This window comes from Pleurodeles waltl, chromosome 4_2, assembly GCF_031143425.1.
Source record: "Pleurodeles waltl isolate 20211129_DDA chromosome 4_2, aPleWal1.hap1.20221129, whole genome shotgun sequence".
Lineage (NCBI taxonomy): Eukaryota > Metazoa > Chordata > Amphibia > Caudata > Salamandridae > Pleurodeles > Pleurodeles waltl.
Genome location: NC_090443.1, coordinates 811496160 through 811509530, shown reverse-complemented (window position 1 = coordinate 811509530; position 13371 = coordinate 811496160).

Here is a 13371-nt window from a genome sequence, read left to right as displayed (position 1 = left end):
ATTCCGAGCTGTGGGTCATAATGGCCATGGCTTAATTCCGCGGCAGTGTGTTGGTGGTCTTCTGCACTGTGGTAAGTGGCTTTTACCGCCAATGTTGTAATGACCCCCCAGATCTTTTGGTATACAAACTTTCTCACCCCCTTCAGACACTGTGAGTATGCTGCCACCATGGTTGCTGAACTCTGTTTGGCTTTAAAATCCATCTTTCTGGGGCCCCTTTCATGAGTCAATCACTCTGAAGCTAGTCTCTACTCCATCTTGAGTTTGGCCATTTGCAGCTAAACACCCTCTCTGCCTTCCTGACTGCTGGTTCCTTTAGAGCCAGGCAATGTGAAGATACACTGCTTCCTGCTCTGGCAGGGACTTTCAGCTCAGGAAATGAGCCATTCCCTCCTCTGAGTGCTGCCTCTCAGGGCTGGTGCCGGGCCCTTTACTGCTCATCCATATCCTTCTTCTCATTCCCATCCTCTGTTGCTGTTAGCAACTGGTTGATCTCCATCCAGGCCCAAGCTCCAACTTCTTGGTGCCTTTCTTGACAGTCAGGTAGCAGTGAGAGTAGGTTTTGAAAAACAAAAGAGGCAATCAAGGTGGGTGTTAAAAAAAACTCAAATTTGAATCAAATCATTTATCTGGGATTTTAGTATAAAACAAAAATCAATGTATGGCACTACACAAACAGAAGTCCAGGTCCTAACTGCTGACCACTAATGTGAGAAATTGGGTTGTTGGTTGGGGGGTGTAAGATATTGGGTTACTTGTTGAGGGGGAAAAATCCTTCTCAAGCAGCAACCACAATTCTTCTGTAACACAGTGCAATCACACAACAAATGGATCGCACAACAGTTTAGAAAAATACAGTACAATTTAATAAATAAAACAAGACTACAATAAAAAAATCTAATCAGCAGAACTGGATATATGCAATTCAAAAGATTTTTGTAAAAATAGTGCCAAAACGCAAAAAGCGCCAAGTGTGGACATCTGGTCATACTGGACTGCGACAAAGTCACAAGTTCATGCTGACTGCACTGTAGTGCGGGACAGCTGCAGGGACCCAGTTAGGCCCATTGAACAAAATACCTTCAATCCTGGTTTTTGGAGAGTCGGTGTTGAAGATGTGTGGCACAGACAAAGTGATGCATACGTTCTGAGATGCGGCAAGGCATGCGGTGTGAGGTCATGTTGCTTTGCTGTTGAAGATCCAGCTGGACGAGGGCTTGTGATGCAAAGGCTGGAGTCTGGATTGTATCACACGGTCAGGGCAGTTGCATCGGTTCGGAGGAGCTGTGAGGCTGCGATGTGGAGTCTGGCGTCATCATCAAGGCTGCCGTAGATAAGGGATGTGAGGGCCTGCACCGAGGGTCTGCCATGCATCGTGCAGTGGTAGTTCTGAACGGGATGCAGGCTGCGGCGGCGATGAGAGTTTTTGTGACGGGTCCAATTAATGCAGCAACAGAGATGTCTCAGTTCTGCTGAAGGTTGCTTTGCACAGTGAAGGAGATGTGTTGGTTGCATTGGGTCCACAGAGGCTGGCAAAGCACCTTAAACCCACTTCCAAGGGTCCAGGACTGGGGTGGCACCACTTGGCAGGACAGACTCACAGATGGCAGAGTCCAAGTGCAGGTGCAAGGTTGTTGGAGCCATCTGTCCCTGAGGCTCAAGTCAGCAGGCCAACCAACTAGGCCTTGGAGTCACTCTGGGCTTCTGGGTTCAAGAGATGTAGGTCCAGTCCTTCTCTCACAAGCAGAAGGGCAGCGGGCCAGCACAGCAAAGCAGCAGCATAAGAAGACAATAGTCCAGCAGAGTGCAGTCCAACACAGTGGCAGTCCTTCAGCTGCTCAGCAGTCATTCTTCCAGGCAGAGTATCCACAGGTCCAGAAGGGTACTGAAGTGCTTGCGCAAGAGGTCCAGTTTTTATACCCAGTTGTGCGTTTGAAGTGGGGAGAAGCTTCTAGATGTTTCCCTTTGAAGTCCTCAGGCATCCTGCCTTCCTCCTAGCTCCAGTAAGTACAGGGGTATGCAGCCATTTGTGTGGAGCCAGGACACTGCCAATTCAGGTGTAAGTGGGGCTGTGTACAGCTCTCCTCTCCCATCCTGCCAGTGATGCCCCATCCAGGCATACCTAAGCTCCCTATTGTGTGTAGCTGTCTAGGAGGACTACACAAAGCCCATCTGTCAGCTACACCCAGTCATGTGACCAGAGACAGGCATTAAGGGCCTCATTTCAACCTCAGCGGTCTTTAAGCAAGAACGCCAAGGTACCGCCATGCTGAAGACCGCCAGTGCAGGTGTTTTTTTGCACAGCGTTATCATGACTGCTGGCAGCCCTCTGTCCTTTTTCGGATGGAGAGCCGCCACCAGCCATACTGGCGGTCGGCGTGGAAGTGGAGGCTGTTCCACCTCCACCGCCACGTCGTCAGAACACCGCCCACCGAATCACGTCCCATGATTCGGTGTGGTTGTGTTCTGGTGACGGGGAGCTGGCGGCGGAGCAGCCCCCATGGATCCTGTTCCCTCCCGGAGGATCACCGGTCCAGGTAAGGTGATCGTCCGTTAGGGGAGGGTGGTGGGGGGTGTTGTGTGCGTGCATGGGGGTGTGCATGTGAGTGTGTAGAAGGGGTGTGTGAGTGCGTGTATGCCTGCGGGTGGTGTGTTTGGAAAAGGTGTGCGTGTCTGTCTGTGTGTATGTCTTTGTGTATGTGTAGTTGTAGTGTAAGTGTGCGTGTAGGGGTGTGTGTGTGTGTGTGTCAATGTTGAGAGGGTGGGGAGGGGGGTCCTACCACCTTTGGGGGGCAGTGTGGGGGTCGTGGGTTTGGGGGGAGGACTCTGGGGAGGGGGAGTGGGGGAGACCCTTATCAGTGCCAGGGAACTAATTCCCTGGCACTGATAGTGCCTACCGCCATAGATTTCGTGGCTGTACAGGACCCCATGAAATACATGGTGGTATGCGGGGTCGTGATGCCACCAGCGGTGTAGTAACGGCCGCTGGGCTGGAGACCCAAGTCTCCAGCCCAGCGGTCTTTACCACCCTGGCGGTCGGAGTGGAGAAGTGGCGGTTTTGCATGGCGGTCACCACCATGCTTGTAATTCCAATTTTTTTACCGCTGGCTTGTTTGCGGCATCATAAGTTATGATTTTAAATTCCAATTCTAGAAACATGAAATAGAAACTGGTTAACTGTTCCCATTTGAAAATTACACTTATAAAATGTAATACAGTAACTCCAGTGTTATCCAAAGGGAGAGGTGGGCTTTGCAGTAGTGAAAAATTAATTTAAGGGCTTGCCGCTGCCAGGACATGTAAAACTAAAAAGCACATGTCCTACATTTTAAATACATTGCATGCATCCATCTGGGCTGACCAAGGCCTTCCCTAGGGGTGACATATGTATTAAAAAGGAAGGTTTGGGCCTGGGAAAAGGTTTATTTTGCCAGGTCGAAATGGCAGTTCAAGCTGTACACACAGGCTGTAATGGCAGGCCTGAGATATGTTTAAAGGGCTACTTAAGTGGGTGGCACAATCAGTGCTGCAAACCTACCAGTAGCATTTAATTTACAGGCCCTGGATACATGTAGTACCTCTTTACTAGAGAATTATACGTGAATTGAATATGTCAAATGGGGATGAGTCAATGTTGCCCTGTTTTAAGACGGAAGCACGTACACTTTAGCACTGGTAAAGTCTGTGGGGTCCTAAGGCCAGTAAAAACAACATCAGCAAAAATGGAGGAGGAAGGCAAAATGTTTGGGGGAATATCACCCCAAGGCTGACAGGCCTAACAGGGGTGAAACCCTACTCAGCCAACAGCTGCACTTCTTGTCAGGGTGAAGTGACAAACAAACCTCAATTTAACCTGTGATTAACACTCTGGTACCTTGGCACAAGCTGTCAGGCTCAACCTAGAGGCAATAAGTAAAGTATTTATGCAGCACTTCAAACAGTAATAAAGTGAAAATACAACACAGGAAAGGTCCCACACAAAGTGAGAAAAATAGAGTAAAATGTGATAACTTATTTGACATAAATAATGACAAAAATACAATCAGTACAACTGTAGATATGCAATTTTACAGATTTAAGTGAAAATAGTGACAAAAAGCACAAAGCACCAACTGTGGTTATCTAGTCGTGCTGGACCGGGACTAACTCACGTGTTCAGGCCAACCGTGATGCAGCACAGACTGGATCCAGGGACCAAGCTTGGCCTACTGTATAAGAGTATCTTAAATCCTGGTTATGGAGCGTTGCAAGATCCCAAGACGAGGATGCGCCACACAGCGGTGGTTCCAAAGAGCTGTGTGGCAATGTTATGGAGTCATGCGCCATTGTCGAGGATGCCGTTGACCAGGGGTTTGTGAGGTAAAGTTCTGTGGCGATGATGTGTCATGCACTGACTGTTCCAAAGAAGTTGTGGGGCTGCGATGTGAAGTTCTGCATTGTCATCAAGGATACCATCGATGAGGGGCCAGAGATGCAAAGCCCTGCTTCAAGGATGCATCACACAGCTGTGGTTTTCCCGAGGAAACTGTGGGCTACGATGTGAAGTCCTGAGTCTGGGATGCATCACGCAGTGGTGGATCCATAGTAGAGCTGCAAGGTGATGCATCAAAATGTGTAAGTTCTGCCCAGAGGACTACGGCTGGGCTGGCAGAGCGCCTTCATGCCCACTTTCAAGGGACCAGATATAGGGTGGTATTATTGGGGGTTAGGACTCATAGCAGACAGAGTCCAGGTGCTGGGTAAAAGATGGTTGGAGCCTTTTCTGTCCAAGAGTCTCTGATCAAGAAGCTAGCCAACTAGCCCTTGGAGTCATTCTCGTGGTCCTGGGTTCAAGATGCAGTTCCAGTCCTTTCAGTCAGGCAGCAAGGCAGCAGAGTAGCAGTCCTTCTTGCAGAGCTGCACGGTAGTCCTTCAACAGGTCCAGAAGTGTTCTGAAAAGTTGAGTCTGAGGGTCCATTATTTATAACTGGTGCCCACTTTGAAGTAGGAGAAGGTTCTGGATAATTCCGTCCCCAGAGGTGTTTGGAATTTTCTCCCACCCTGCCCTGGCCCCAGCTTGTTTGGGGTCACAATACACTACGGTCAAACTCTTTGTGAGTGTGCTCAGGCAGCTTTTATGATGTGCAAGTGTGGTAGGTGGCGGCTCTTCCCCCCATCAAGTCAGAGATAGCCCATTCTGCACCCAGGCACCTTTTTTTTTTAACTATCTGGGAGCAATACACAAAGACCAACTGCCAGCTACACCTAGTCATGTGACCCAGTAAACAGGCTGCATGCACCAAATAGTTGGGGCAAGAAAATACCAACTTTTTAAAAGGGTAAAGAACAGATGATGGACGGAATGCAGAACAAATCAAAAATTCACCCCCAGATCTGGATTTAATCCATCACTGTGCCACTGGATTCAATCTAGCCTGGCTGATGAGGGGTGATACTCAGAAACCGTTCCCAGGATGCTTCTTTCCGGTCCAGGAAGGCCCTGGCTTGGTAGTTCGGGCTGCACTGTTCCTATTGGGGAGCAGGGTCAAGACTGATTTGCATATGGCTGGGTCCAAACTGGGGTGGCATGGTCAGCAAAAGAACGCTGGTTTAAACCCAGATCTGGGACTGGGTGAGTGTTTGAAAAGTTTCAGCACCCCGTTCTTCATCCATTTGTGTTGTTAAAGTCGCCCTATGTGGCTAGGGTATGCCCAGATGTAGGTCCCTTGCTCACTGTGCCACTGGATTTAAGCTAGTCTAGCTGATGAGGGGTGATACCCTGAAACCGGTCCTAGGATGCTTGTTTCCGGTCCAGGAAGGGCCTGGCAGTTTGGGCTGGACTGTTCCCATGGGGAGCAGGGTCAAGACTGATTTGCATATTGCTGGGTCCAAACTGGGGCAGTATGGTCAGCAAAAGAACAATGGATTAAACCCAGATCTGTGACGGGGTGACTGTTTGAAAAGTTTCAACAGTCCATCCATCATCCATTTGTGTTGCTAAAACCTCCGTAAGTGGCCAGGGTATGCCCAGGCGTGAGTCCCTTGCTCACTGTGCCACTGGATTCAAGCTAGCCTGGCTGATGAGGGGCAATACCCCGAAACCGGTCCCAGGATGCTAGTTTCCAGTTCCGGGAGGACCTGGCCTGGCAGTTCGGGCCAGACTGTTCTCTTGGGGAGCAGGGTCAAGACTGATTTGCATATGGCTGGGTCCAAACTGGGGTGGTGTGATGAGCAAAAGAATAATGGATTAAACCCATATCAGTGACTGGGGGTGAGTGTTTGAAAAGTTTCAGCACTCCCTCAATCATACTTTCATATTGCTAACTTTCTAAAAGCGGCATTTTAAGAACTGTGACTTAAGATCCAATTTTACCATTGAAGTGGGCTTCAAATTACAATTCTTTAAGCACCAAACTTGGTATTCCTACCTGCTCCCAGTTGAAAGTTATCACTTATTAAATGTAATATGACAACCTAATGTTATTTAAAGGGAGAGGTAGGCCTTGCATTAGTGAAAAACAAATGTAGGTGTTTTTCAGTACCAGGACATGTAAAAGTTAAAAGTACTTTTCCAACTTTTTAAATACACTGCACCTGTTCCTGGGGGTGTTTAGGGTCTACCCTAGGGATGACATATGTATTAAAAAAGGAATGTCTATGCCTTGCAAGAGGTTTATTTTGCCAGGTGGCACTGGTAGTTTAAAATTGCACAGAAACATGCTGCAATGGCAGACCTGAGGCATGTTTAAAAAAGCAACTAAGGTGTGTGGCACAATCATTCTTGCAGGCCCACTGGTATCCATTTAATTTACAGGCCATGGGTACATGTAGTAACACTTTACTTGAGACTTACAAGTAAATTAATGTGCCAACTGGGTGTAAACCGATTTCACCATGTTTAAAGGAGAGAGCCCACACACTGTAGAACTGTTTAGCAGTGGTAAAGTGCACAGAGTCCTAAGGCCAACAAAAGCAAGATCAGAAAAAATGGAGGAGTAAAACAAAAGGTAAAGGGGAAGACCAACCCTAAGGCTGACAGTACTATATTAGGAACAGACCACAAGTAGTGCGGTACAGAATGACAGTGTCATGGCACAGAGTTATAATACCAGCAAACTTAGACCATGCAAAAAAGGTAGATTTTCTGCAACATGCAAGAAATAAACAACTAAAATAAAGGATGGGTTAGTAGGACTAGGTCTTCTGATACTCAAAGAAATAAAATATAATAGGAATAAAATGAAAAGATTTTAAAGCAGTGCAACACACTCCATTATAGTAAGGCACCCACATAACCAGTTTCACCAACTGATAATATATTGAGTATGGTTTATGAAACAGTCGCTGCTATTTTAATAACCTTATTCTTCCACTTTTCATTTGCTGCCTATATGGTGCCTCGTTTAGGTATTGTATTGTTTTTGGTGGTGTCAATTTATTATTATATTTTCCTTGTCCATGTGCAGGTCCTTTTTCGTTCTGAAAAATCAATTTGATGTTGATGATAAATTGGTCATAAACAGGAAAAGGAGTACTTCCAGTAATAATAAGTACATCTGTTTGATAGGGGATTTTATTACTGATGATGATCAATGTGATAGCCCTCGTGGAAGTTCAAGGCATACCAGTAAATATAGCGGACCCATTTTTGAGATTTGTGTTGACAGGCATTTGTTATGTAACCCACTGATAGGAATTAGCCATGTTCGTTTACAAACTATGCCCTGTACCACAACTTTTGCTCTGTATGTTTCCACTTAATAGCACTTTATAATTATGTAAAATGTATTTTTTATGTTTTTATTTGTATGTTTACAGTCAAAAGTGACCGAAATAAAGAATTCATTGATTGAGTAAATGAGTGCAATGGATTAAAATAAATAAAATTTATGTGATAATGTCTGCATCCCTAAAAAGAAAATTCTTTGGAAGTTTGAAGAAAATGGACAAGGGGCCAAGCCGCCAGGTCACGGGCACCGAAGACAGGTGTGGGCCGGATCGGACCGGTCAGAGGCAGGGGCCAACAGTAGCCACTTTTTGTATTTTCCTATCCCCCACGGTGAGCAACCATTGCTCACATCGGTGGCGGGGTCGCCTGGGCGATCATCAGGGGGCAGGGCATGTTAAGTACCAGGCCAAAGTCGCCAGGTTACACATCACTGCCTGGGCCCCCAGCCCCTGACGATCGCTGCCGCCGCCCACCTGTTTATGTCTTTCGAGCAACGGAGTGCTCCTCTTTTTTCCCTCTGTTTTTCTGAGGCCCTCCATGGGCCTGTTAAGGGGTCGCCTCCGTGGGGCTCCTGGTGCGGCGATAGGCAAAGGACGTTTTCCCCCGTCTCTTGTGGGAGGTAGTGCCTGTTGCCTTGTCGGGGACCTTGGTGTGGAGGCGGTCATGCGGAATCGGAGGTGAGGCGAGGTGAGTCTCGCAGGGTGCTCTGGAGTTGATGAGGGTGAGGGGTGGCGGTCTACCCTGGGGGGGGTCAGAGCGATGTTTTTCTGTTTTATGGCGTGCCTGGGCAACTGTTAGAATCAGAGTGCCGCAGTGTGGTGGAATGGGATCGGCGGGGAATCGACTCTCACCGTTATGCCATTACTCTTGAGAGGGGTCCAGGCTTCCTGATTCTAGCCTGTAAAACAAAAGGCATTTTGACGATCGCTGCTGCCGCCCGCAACTATTAGGACGAATCATAAATAAGCTGTAAACACTAGCTGTTCTCCTATACAGCTTTAGTTTGTTCACATTCAGATACAGCCGCCTCAAACAGTCGTCAACTTGCTGTAGGAACAGATTACGTTAGTGTCTGGTCTTTATCGCAGTGAGGTCTTGGTGTGTTTTTTCCCTGTTGACGCCATGCTGTACGGGTGTTGGTAAATGGGGTTATCCCTGTGTATTGAATGTTTTTGTTTGCCGCCGGGCATGAAAAATATGACCACTTTTCTGATTTTCTTAATGCCAAGGACTTTTTTGTTGACAGAAATTAGGATGGTAGATAAATATTTTCTATCCGGGAGTGGCAAGGTCTAGTGCCTTCGGTGCAGCAGGCTACCGGTGTACAGGGGTTCGAATCCGGCCAACGCACTAACAATATGTTGACAGAGAGGCAGCCCCGTGAGTGGCAGGAGCAGACAGGTGCTTAAAAACCCAGTGCTTAATTTGTAAATAAAAATGTGCCGGTGCCAAAAGCTCTCCTCTTAAGCCTGCGGCTGCTACACTTAAATGGGCGAGCACCCCATACTGAGGGTTGGCTATGCGTTGGGTCCTTTGTCACTCGTATTTACTGTCTCCTACTTGGCCAGTATGCGCCTTGGCGTCACTTCTGAGGCAGGGTAAGCCTGAGGCCATCTCGGGCCTCTTTAATCCATTTTACAGCCACTCCTTGCCCCTTCACAACTCACACTGGCAGCTGTCTGCTTTCTACCTTTGTGACTTATTTTTCGTTTTCTCTTTCTCCGTCTTTTGCATATGTGTCCTTTGCTTGCAGCAAATACTTGAGGCAGAAGAATAAGCGCCGGCCCTCAAAATTAACTGCTAGTGCTCAGCACCGGAAACAATAAGCACAAATTAAGCTCTGTTAAACCCAATATTCGAGGAGAATATAATGAAAACAGAGAGCGAGGTGGGGGGTGATGTATGACTCACCTTTAATTACAGTTAGTGTGATGGGGAATCGGAGTCCTATTAGTTGGGTCCCAAAATTGTTTGTACAGAGTCTTGCACAGCGCCAAGACTTCAAGGCGCTACGACGGAGCAAAGTATGATACAGTAGTGGTAACACAATCATCAATTATTTGCTAGAGCTTTAAACGTCACAAAACATTGGTTCACTGATGGCTTTTGTCCACGGAAGCTGACAGGAGGGGTCACATTTCATGAAACCTATTTGACTAAAATGAAGGCTCGCCTCGCATGTAAGGACGGCCGAACACCGTTCCACCGCTCAGAGACCGTTCATTGATTCATACGCGCTGCTGATTGTTCCTAGGTGTTAATCGGTGTGATGTGTGTACTAGGCTTGGAGCACTTCCTGCCACTAGGGTGTCCTGTGTGTAGATCAATGAGCAGCGCTAAGAAGGGTCTTGGGTTAGGTTGGTGCTGGGTGTGCTCTTCTCTCATGCATGTGGGTTTATGACGCAGCTGACCTTGTGTAGATCTGTCTTCAGATCAGAATGTTGCGTGTTCCACGGCGCGGGGTCACAAAGTTGTTTCGTAGTGTTTCACTTCTGGTGGTGCATGCCCTCCTATTGAGTGTGCTCGTTTGAGTTTAATTTATGTCTGATGACATCTCTTCTCTTGTAGATCAACAAACAGACACGCTCACCTGTTGTTTTTTCGGTAGGGCTTCAACTCGCCCAGAACTCATCTTGGTGGAAGACAAGTTTGTGTCACTTCTTTTCAGGATCCCTGAAATAATCCACAGCTGTGATGCAGTCCTTGTTTAAATTACATTTTAATTTGGGTCTTCCTTGCTATAAGAGTAATCTTTTTCACACATGTTGTGTCTGAATACTTTTGAAGTGCAGCATACAAGTCCTTTCACATCACTTCGGGACGTCTGGATTAGTTCTGGCGGTGGGTGAGTATTCACTGCGAGATATGAGTAAGCACTCTACAGATGAGTCGGACACTGTGCTAATTCCTCACCAGCCCTGTCACTGTTTTATTAAGATGTTCCGACATAATCCACATGTGATCAGGGCTACTGAAAAGTATGCTCTCACTGCACATGCCTAGCTAGGGGTAGGCATGGTCATCCTCACGCTCCCTGAAATTATCAGCTAAACCATTAGAATAAATGAAAGGGGCTTTGTTTCAAATGTTTTATAATACCTTGTATCCTCATGCCTTTCAACACTGTGCAAACTGTAAGACAGTTAATGCCGAAGTGTGGGTCCAATTCTTAGAGTTTATTATGGAGCGCCCCCATTTTTATTCAGACATATTGCAGTTTTTGTTGGTCTGGGAGGTTACAACTCAAACCCGAGGAAAGTACATTCACTATTTCTCGGAACATAGAGCCAATACTATAAATTTATAACTGCTGGAACAAGGGGTGGGGGTCTCAACAGCCTTTAAGGGACCATGGACTTGATAGCAGGAGCCCCATAACACCTAGTGTATTTATTATGACGGCCTCCCTGATTCAGATTGATCGAGGGCTAGGTCACTTCAGGTCGGGGTACTGGGCAGGCACACAAAGTGTCTTTTTAATATATTACAGGCATTTATAGGGATAGCGGGACTCCGAGGAAGAAGGTGTGAATGGGTGAACAATCACACCACTTCGCAAATACCACTTGGTTGCAGCAAAACCCTTGCTTAAACGCCAAGTCCTGTTGGGGGAGTTTTAAATATTGGCCAAATACGGTTGCAATCCAGTGGGGTTCCTTAGTGGTTGCGGTGTTATAAATTAGCTGGTACAGCATGAGTCCAGCTGAAGAATCTAGGAGGGGTGACCAGTTGGCCCCAGGGGTCCGTCATCCTCAAATGCCACCCTTGTCATAAAGACTACCTACGTTGCTGACAATCATTCAGAGCTAGGGAATACTGCAGGAATCTTGGTATTGACCACGTGAGGGCATGTGCACAGGAGTCGTGTAAACATGTGCTAGTTTGGATAGGCTGGTCAACACAAATGGGAGCTGCTTTTTCGGGTGGCTCGGGCGGCAAGTTCCCCACAAGCTACTGCCTAGAGACACCTAGTCTTCAATCACTGTTAGCACCCACTGAGCACACCCACTGTTAGGTGTGGGAGAAGGTAATCTCCTCATTCCCTGGAGAACAGAGCATACCTAAAATGATGTAACTGCAATTGACTAGCACTGTTTTTTATATGTCTACTGATATTTATTTTATCTTGTTTGAAATCCAAACTTTAGGTCACGTGGCTACAGCCAGTGCATTGATCCCCGGTCACGCTGCCATTAGCAGTCGAAGTCAACTTCTGCCCAGAACCAGAGTGACAGACAATGCAGAAAAGCGGACCATTTCTCTTCTAAGTGGGATGTGTAGGTTGGTCTCTGTTGGAATATGGTATGCCAGTTTGCCCATGAGGTCACGGACAGGGAGCTACATCACTCCACAATTTGCATGGTCTCTAGTCATCCCAGGGTGTGGTTGGGGGGAGGCCGTAGGTGGGGCCCGCCTCCGGCAGGCCAACTATTACAGTGGAACAGTTGTCCTTCAACAGGGATAAGGTTCATTTTTTTATTAGCCTGTGGGGGCAATAAGTCTGTTTTGAAGCCTATGATGGCATCAGCTACAGTCCCACTAACAGAATCTGGTGGGAGGCCTTGCTGGTCGGGAAACCATCCAGGCCTGTGGCGGAGGAGGAGTCATGTTTGGCCACTAAAAGAATGGTAGACAACATTGGCATCAAGAATATGTGTAGGCGAATTTGGGATAGAATTGGATTGTTTAAGCATTTAGCTCAATCCGGGGCAGGGGTTCTGCAGTCACTACTGGAAGGCTGGGGACGCCCGCTACCGCGCTTGCCCATAGCCAGCCGGGATACTCCATCACACGGCCCTGGGGATACAGGGGATGGTGGGCTAGTATAGGAACCAATATATTGCCCCAGTTGGCCAAGGCCCACCTCCCAATGGGTGCTAGGGGGAATCCCTGTATTGGGTAGCTCTGGTATGGTTGTTTGGGGGTACAGCTGTTATGCTGGCCCAAGCTCCCTCTGTCTTGAGGAAAGTGAGTTTGCCTTGTAGAAGACAACTTATGGAGAGACCGGCAGGGTCTTGCCCTGGGTCCAAGTCAATTAAGTCAAGTCAATTGAATCAGTCAACACCACAAGGGGCCTGAGGGTGGTCAAGCATGACTCCTTAATTTGATGTAAATTAATGTATTCATGTATTAGTTATGGAATATTTGATAGGAGAATGTATGTATTAGATATGGTCATGTGGCCACTATGCTGTACTTTACTTAATTTCGTATTTATATGGAAAAACAAAACATTTGTTGTGTTTGTGATTTGTAAGAAATACGGCTGGAGAATGTTATATTCTTCAAACGCAAGAAAATTGCCTTGCATTGGGTTCTTCTTGTATAATTTACCATATGAAGGGTGAGTAATGGTATGTCTGGTTGAGATTTGACTGGTCTTGCTGCGGTCCCCCACCTGTGGACAAGGGGCCAAGCCGCCAGGTCACCGAAGACAGGTGTGGGCCGGATCAGACCGGTCAGAGGCAGGGGCCAACAGTGGCCACTTTTTGTATTTTCCTATCCCCCACGGTGAGCAACCATTGGTTGCTCATATCGGTGGCGGGGTTGCCTGGGCGATCGTCACGGGGCAGGGCATGTTAAGTACCAGGACAAGGTCGCCAGGTTACACATCGCCGCCTGGGCCCCCACCCACTGACGATCACTGCCGCCGCCCACCTGTT